The following is an 8,887-nucleotide window of genomic DNA, read 5'->3' on the forward strand; positions in this document are numbered from 1 at the left end:
TTGAATAGTGCCCCCCACCCAAAGATATGTCCAAGTCTTAACCCCTCAAAAGCTCTGAATGTGACATTATTTGGAAAAAGGGCCCAGCCAGGGTGCTCAGTGGTTGAGCATCAACCCATGAATCAAGAGGTCACCAGTTCAATGCCCTGTCAGAGCACACGCCTCGGTTGTGGGCTCAATCCCTCATAGGGAGTGTACAGGAGGCAGCCGATCAATGATTCTCATCATTGATGTCTCTATCTCTCTCTTTCCCTTCCTCTCTGAAACAAATAAAAATATTTATTTTTTAAAAAAGGGCATTTAGGGTGGCCCTAGATCCAATGACAGGTGTCTTTATAGAGGAAGGCAGGAGATTTGAGACACAGACACAGAGGGGAAAGCAATTTGAAACAGAGGCAGAGATTAGAATGATACACCTACAGGTCAAGAAACACCAAGAACTGCCTACAACCACCAAAAGCTGTGAGAGAATGATGGAACAGATTCTCCCTGAAAGCCTCCAGAAAGAAACAATCCTACCAACATCTTGATTTCAGACTCCAAAGCTGGGAGAGAATAAATTTCTGTTGTTTTAAGCCATACAGTTTATGATAATTTGTTATGACAGCCCTAGGAAACTAATATACACACCATAATTTAATTTTTAAAAGATATTTTAGTATCAAGATGTAGAGAGAATATAATTTCAAAATAAAGGACCATCTTCCCAAGAAGTGACTCTAAGTCACTTTAAACTAAGCATGGAGCTCAAACTGATAAAACTCTGTCATAGACTAGCTCTAGTATTAAGAACCACAGGCCTAACCCCAAAGTGAATCTTTTAAATCATTTTCTCCCAATACCTTCAACTGTGTCTCTCTCCTATCCTTCCAAAAAAGTCACCCTGCCAAAGCCAAACCCCAGACCAAAACCAGAGTCCTCCTTCTGCTCTTATACTTAGACAGTTGAGCTTAAGTAAATACTAGTAAAAACATTTACCAACTTCTCTCTGGGCTGGTCTCTGGTCATAATCAGTATTCCTTTTGCTTATCCTGAATCTGTTTCCTGTGGCATTCCAAATTTCACCACTCATCTCAGATGAGTAAATATGACCTACACTTTTAATTCACAGAGACCAACAGACATAATGCCCCCTCTCCTTATAACCCCTCCAGAGCCTATAAACTTGTACCCATCCTTGCTTCCTTGCCTTCCTCTCTGAGGAAGCATTTCTGTCTTCCAGTAGAAAGCTAATCACCCATTTTGACCTCAGGATGCCTCCCTCTTCAGCCTCCTAAAACACCAGTCCTGGCCCATCTCCTATCTATCTACATGCCTCCTGGAAGACCTCAAAAACAACACATCTAAGTTAGTTCCTTTTCTAGGTGACAGGCCAGGTGGAAATATAGGCTGACAAGGAGAATAACACGTGCAAAGGCCCAGAGAAAAGCATGTGTTTCTTAGAGGCACTGAAAATTGTGCAGGCTGTTCTAATATTGAAGGAAGTAGAGGATAGTGAGAGAATAAGCTACAGAGTAAGCATAAAGCATCTTGTAAGCCAAGATAAGAAATGTGTACTTTGAGGAAACCAAGATGGCAGCATAGGTAAACACCGGAGTTTGCTGCCTCGAACAACCACTTCCAAAATACAACTAAAAGACGGAATGGCCGAAACCGGTTTGGCTCAGTGGATAGAGCGTTGGCCTGAGGACTGAAAGGTCCCAGGTTCGATTCCAGTCGAGGGCATGTACCTTGGTTGCAGGCACATCCCCAATAGGAGATGTGCAGGAGGCAGCTGATCGATGTTTCTCTCTCATCGATGTATCTAACTCTATCTCTCTCCCTTCCTCTCTGTAAAAAATCAATAAAATATATTTTTTAAAAATAAATAAATAAAAGACGGAATGGACATCATCCAGAACCACAGGGAGGCTGGCTGGGTGGAAATTCTACAACTAGAAGGAAAGAGAAAAGCATACCGAGACTTGCCGGGAGCCGGTCCATCCTTGCTGTTTCAAGGGACCTGGCGTATATAGCATACTGTTCTTAATATGTTTGCTCCCCTTAGTGCTATGTGTTTTAACCAAGGTCTCTGAGAAAGGTTGTTTCCCCAGGTAGGGATTTTCCCCTGAAGTTAGGGAGGGAATAAAACCTCTTAACTAAGTGCCAGGCGGGTAATTAATCACTTTAACTACGAACAATCATGCTTAAGCTACATAATCTTTACTCCCTGGAATGGAGATAAGAAACGCCCTAACCTTTGGAATAGAGATTGATAGGATTGGAATCAACTGGTATAAATACAGATGTAACAAGACAGAACTTAGAAGACAGAACCAAGGAGACAGAACCTACACAGAACCTAGAGACAGAAGAACTTCGCTGGAGAGAACATGGCAAAAGATCCTGGACAGAAACTGGCAACAGAACCTAGAGACAGAACCTAGTGAGAGAACCTGGCTGAAGAACCTAGAGACAAAACCTGGCTACAGAACCTGGCTAGAACACGGCAAGAGAACCTGACTAGAACCTGGTGACTGAACCTGGCTGGAGAACCTAGTGAGGTAACATGGCTACAGAACCTGGCTGGAGAACCTAGCAAGAGAACATGGACACAGAACCTGGCTGGAGATCCTAACCAGAACTTCGCTGGAGATCCAGACCAGAACTTGGCTGGAGAACTTGGCTAGAGATCCTGGCTAGGCTGCTGATGAACTGAATGCTGTCTTCATGTCATTCCTTCTTCGCCGACTCCATCCACACCTTTGGGGACCCCTGGACCTGCTGGGGTTGGACCCCAGCAGAGACTCAGAGGAGGCACAGTGCGGAAGTAAAATACTAAGGTACAGAGGCTCACACGGAGCGGGCTGGCGGCTGAGGGCACGGGTGTCGTTTTCAATCGGGAGGGAGTCTCAGGCTCTGAGCTCCAGTTCTGGGCGAGTCTCTGGGGACCCAGACTAATACGGGAGAAGCAGGACTGTCTGGCATTGGTCGGAACTCGAGGGCAGCTTTCTCTCGGAGGGACTTGCAGTGATTGCCAAGACACTGAGAAGCAGCGGGGCCTCTGAGAGCAGCCATAACTGCTAGCCCTGACCAAGCCCTGCAGGGAGGCTTTTGCTGGATAGCCTAAGGCTGAGGCTAGATTAGCACCTCCCTAGAGATCCAGGAGCCAGTGTACCCAGAGGTCAGTGTGGGGCCATCCAGTTTGCAGCTCCATGGAACCATAAAGGACACACTCAGGGGGCAGACTCAGTGAGCACCAAAGCCCCATTGAAGCAAGTTTTGCCCCAGAGGGGTGTCTCCAGCACAGAAGTTCCCCCACTGCAGACACAGCTGATTCTCACAGCCAATTGGCCTGGAGGTCAATTCCTCCCAGTGATACCTACAACAATCAAGGCTTAACTACAACAAGACTGTGCACAAAGACCACAGGGGGTGCACCAAGAGTCTCCTCCTCAGATAATTGGGGAGGCTGAACCACTAGGCCCTAGAGGACACTCAACACAGAAAACCACTTTGTCAACACAGGGAAGCATAAAAAATGCAGAGACAAAGAAACAGGACACAAATGACAGAAATGGAGGAAAGCAAACTACTGGATATAGAGTTCAAAACCACACTTTTAAGGTTTTTCAAGAATTTTCTAGAAACTGCCGATAAACTTAATGAGTCCTACAAGAAATCTAATGAGACCCTCGAGGTTATGATAAAGGACCAACTAGAAATTAAACATACACTGACTGAAATAAAGAATATTATACAGACTCCCAACAGCAGACTAGAGGATCGCAAGAATCAAGTCAACGATTTGAAATATGAAGAAGCAAAAAACACCCAACCAGAAAAGCAAAATGAAAAAAGAATCCAAAAATACGAAGATAGTGTAAGGAGCCTTTGGGACAGCTTCAAGCGTACCAACATCAGAATTATAGGGGTGCCAGAGGAAGAGAGAGAGCAAGATATTGAAAACCTATTTAAAGAAATAATGACAGAAAACTTCCCCTACCTGGTGAAAGAAATAGACTTACAAGTCCAGGAAGCACAGAGAACCCCAAACAAAAGGAATCCAAAGAGGACCACACCAAGACACATCATAATTAAAATGCCAAGAGCAAAAGATAAAGAGAGAATCTTAAAAGCAGCCAGAGAAAGAAAGTCAGTTACCTACAAGGGAGTATCCATACGACTGTCAGCTGATTTCTCAACAGAAACTTTGCAGGCCAGAAGGGAGTGGCAAGAAATATTCAAAGTGATGAATGCCAAGAACCTACAACCAAGATTACTTTATCCAGCAAAGCTATCATTCAGAATTGAAGGTCAGATAAAGAGCTTCACAGATAAGAAAAAGCTAAAGGAGTTCATCACCACCAAACCAGTATTATATGAATGCGGAAAGGTATCCTTTAAGAAGAAGAAGAAGCCGAAACCGGTTTGGCTCAGTGGATAGAGCGTCGGCCTGCGGACTGAGAGGTCCCAGGTTCGATTCCGGTCAAGGGCATGTACCTGGTTTGCTGGCATATCCCCAGTAGGAGATGTGCAGGAGGCAGCTGATTGATGATTCTCTCTCATCGATGTTTCTAACTCTCTATCTCTCTCCCTTCCTCTCTGTAAAAAATCAATAAAATATATTTAAAAAAAAAAAAAAAAAAAAGAAGAAGAAGAAGAAGAAAATGGTAAAGACACAAATTATGAACAACAAATACACATCTATCAACAAGTGAATCTGAAAATCAAGTGAATAATCTGATGAACAGAATGATCTGGTGATTATAATAGAATCAGGGGCATAGAAAGGGAGTGGACTGACTATTCTTGGGGGGGAAAGGGGTGAGGGGGATGCGGGAAGAGACTGGACAAAAATCATGCACCTACGGATGAGAACAGTGGGTGGGGAGTGAGGGAGGAGGGTGGGGTGGGAGCTTGGTGGAAGGGAGTTATGGTGGGGGGGAAAGAGGAACAAATGTAATAATCTGAACAATAAAGATTTAATTAATAAAAAAATAAAAAAAATTTTAAAAAAAGAAATGTGTACTTTATACTAAAAGCAATGGGGGGATGGATTCAAGAGTTTTAAGCAAAGGAGTGGCATGATCAGATTTGTATTTGAGAATCATCACAGGTCGTAAGAGTGAATTGAAGGGGCAAACTCTGAAGACATTTGAAGACAAAGTAAACATTGTTAAGCCCGGCCAACGTGGCTCAGTGGTTGAGCACGAGCTATGAACCAAGAGATCACAGTTCAATTCCTGGTCAGGGAACATGCCCTGGTGGTGGGCTCCATCCCCAGTGAGGGCATGCAGGAGGCAGCTGATCAATGATTAATGATTCTCTTTCATCATTGATGTTTCTCTCTCTCTCCCTCTCCCTTCCTTTCTGAAATCAATAAAAATATATATATATTTTTTAAATTGTTGAGCCCTAGCCGGTTTGACTCAGTGGGTAAAGTGTCAGCCTGTGGACCAAAGGGTCCCGGGTTCAATTCTGGTCAAGGACATGTACCTTGGTTGCTGGCTCCTTCCCCAGCCCAGGCCCTGGTCAGGGCTTGTGCAGGAGACAACCAATCGATGTGTTTCTCTCACATCAATGTTTTTCTCTCTTCTACTGTCTAAAAGATCAATGGAAAAATATCCCCAGTTGAGGATTAAGAAACAAAAAAAAAATTGTTGAAACAATGTAGGCAAAAGATGGAGAGCCTTGTGTAGATTTAAGAGATGTTTTAGAGGTAGATAAGGCCACACTTGATGAATGTTTAGGTAATCAGCACATCCGCACCTATTAATGGCTTACTGCAAAATGAGGTTACAGCCTTTCTGGTTGAAAAATCTTTCCCTTTATTGGTAGTATTTTCCTCCTCTGCTTCTCCAGATGATTCACTCACTTCCAGGACCTCACTGGGTGGATCAACCAGTCCCAAGAGCACTGCTAATGGGTTAAGGCTCGAGAGTGTGAGTGGCTTGAAAACTCAGGCTGGTTAGTCAATTATCCCATGGGAGTAGACACCTTTTAATACCTCCACCCAGTTCACCATGACAGTTCTCTTCTTAATTTGTTCATGACCTTCTCCCTGACCATAGTTGATGAGGCACAGGCTGAGACAAAATTTCTTTCACAAATATTTGAAAATACTACCTCAAACAAGAACTGGTCTCTCCCGGGGTTTAGACCTGAAGCATGGAATTTCTAGAGCTGGCTGTAGCCACTGTCCACCTTGAGAGCTGAGCTTCAAACAAAGTCAGTGTTCAGAAAGCCAAAGAAAGATGAAGGAAATGCTCTGAAAGGAGGAGTAGGAAATAGAAAGGACACAAGCGGTAGTCAATTTCTTAACTCTATAGCCTCCTAACACCTACCTTTGTCCCTGTTCTAAGGTTAGGTCCAACCCTAACATTTGCAGGGCCCAGAGTAAGAATAAAAATGGAAGCTCACATACCATATGTCAAAATATTTAAAAGTTATAAATCAAAATAACAAATCATTAAATAAAATCTATTTAATCCTTCTATCTTTTTTGTTTGTTTTTGTTAATCCTCACTAGAGGATATTTTCCATTGATTTTTAGAGAGAGTAGAAGGGAGGGAGAGAGACATAGAGAAACATTGATGTGAGAGAGACACATGGATTGGTTGCCTCCCACACATACTCCAACCGTGGCCCGGGATCAAGCCCACAACAGAGGTATGTATCCTTGACCATTTAATCCTTCTATCTTACCAAATAAACCTTCATGCAAACCTTGGAAGATGAGGTTCAAATTTAGAATTCATGGATCCTGAGTTCTGACAGACCAGGGTGGTAAAGGGAGAGCTGACCCCTATCTCTTCCCACTCCTGGCTTCACCCTGCACTGTGAGGGCAGTCCTTGTGCACATGTCCAAGCCTCTTCTATCCATCCCCCTACAAACACCTGACCTTCAACCACCCCTTTGGGCTAAAGGTACTAAGATTGACAAATTTATTGGTCGTTAGGAAAACAGATCCAGGGAAAAGACCTAATGTAGGTCCTGGAAACAAGTTTGGGGCCATTTGGGCAAAGAATTCCAAGAGCATGGGTTAGAAGAAGGAAGCAGGGATCTGGGTGAATAAATTCCCTTAGCTTTACTTATTTCTCATCCTAAAAAGTGTCCTGAGCCACTCTTCCCCAGTCTAATAGAAGTGCTTATATGAATTTCCTGTTCATTTAAACAGGCTCCTACTAAATTCTGTTACTTGCAACCCAAGAATTCTAACTGAGGCCTCTGCTTCTACTCTCTGAACCACTGTCCAATTTTCTCTCTGTTCCCCAAAAGGCCTGCCTGCAGTAGTGCCTAGCAAAGGACTTCCCCATGAACCCTAATGCCTACCAAGTGGGCTAGAAGCAGAGAGGCAGCTTTTTTTATAGGTTCCTTTTCAGTGGTAAAATATTTTGGTCAATCATTGTGACTTTTCCTTTCCCATTCTCAGGTTATATGTATATCTTACCTCTAATTATCTATTTTGAGCTCAATGGACAGCCCCAAATCCTAAAAATAGCATTTTAGTTCATTCTTGCATCTCCTGGCACCATACTCAACAATATATTAGAGTTTACGGGCCCTGCCTCCCATCTGATTTGGGAGTCCTCCAAAATGGGAAGGGTGTTCAGATGCTAGGCAGCCAGAAATGTCAAATGTTCTGTATAACCCCATTAATCAGGTCTTGAAGCTATCTCCCTTGACATATGCTCTACTCCTCTTCCTTGGGAAGCTTTGAGAGTTTTCTTTGAGGACAAACCACACACACATACACTTTGCTTGGGTCCTGCCCATCACTCCTCTCTCCAACTCAACCTTCACAACATGGTGTCCAAGGCTCCCTGATAGACCTGTCTCAGAGCCTAATTCTCAGTGGCCTGTGAGTATAGCTAGTAAAGAAAAACCATCAGCATGCTCACAAACCTAAAGTAGCCAGTTACCAGAAACAACCAGCCTAGCGCTGGAAAACACATGGGCAAAGGAGGTGTAGTCTAGCACCTGACACATCTGCTCTTTCTCAGAAGTTAACCTGTGATTTCCCACTTTTGATCCAGGAATTCTGCTTTTTTGTTAGTGTTGCACCTCACTATCAGATAGACTTGAGATAACAAAAATGATAGACTTTCTTTCTTCTTCATTTTTCTAATATAGTGCCTACTCTGATGCCCTCAAAATTGCTATCAGTGAAGGTCAATAATTTCCAGGACAAGCCTGAAGTAAGTAGCTCACCAAGGTTATCAAGGCCTTGAACTCCCAAAAGAGGTCAAAGTGTGAGGGAATTGACTTCTTCCTGGAGTTTAAGCTGACTTCTGAATTTGGTGCTCTAGATCTGTCCTGATAATGCCAAGTTGAGAACACAAAAGACCTTTGAAATCATGGAATAATTTTGCATAAACATAAACATTATGAAAGTTTCTAATTTTCTATAATTGATGGCATAGGACTAGTTGTTAATAATGGAGACCCTTCCTGCAGTCTGTACTTACCTCTGTGTGATATTACATGTCATCACCTTTCACTGAGGTCAAGCAAAATTATTCAAGTTGTAATGTCTCCCATATGGTTTAGTACCACTATTGTATTAGCATGCTTTTGTAATTGTAACTAACAGAAAACTAGCTTAATCCAAATAAAGGGGTAGCCTCACTTGACACACGGATAAGTAGAGAGGTCCTCAATGTTGACAGGAACCAGATTAATTCTCAGTTCTCCTTCCATCTGATATTTCCCCAAGTGGTGACAATATTTCCCCAGGATAGCTTCCAGGAACTGTAGGCCAACATTCCACTTGCTTAGCAACTCCATCTAGCAGAGTACAAGTTTCTCCATAGAGTTGCAGGAAAATTCTAGGGGTTGAGTCTCGTTGGCCTCGCTTGGGCCACAAGCTCACTTCTGAACCAGTCACTGAGTCTAGTTGAATAA

The sequence above is a fragment of the Myotis nattereri genome, assembly GCF_964212035.1.
Source record: "Myotis nattereri genome assembly, chromosome: 3".
In the NCBI taxonomy this organism is placed as follows: domain Eukaryota; kingdom Metazoa; phylum Chordata; class Mammalia; order Chiroptera; family Vespertilionidae; genus Myotis; species Myotis nattereri.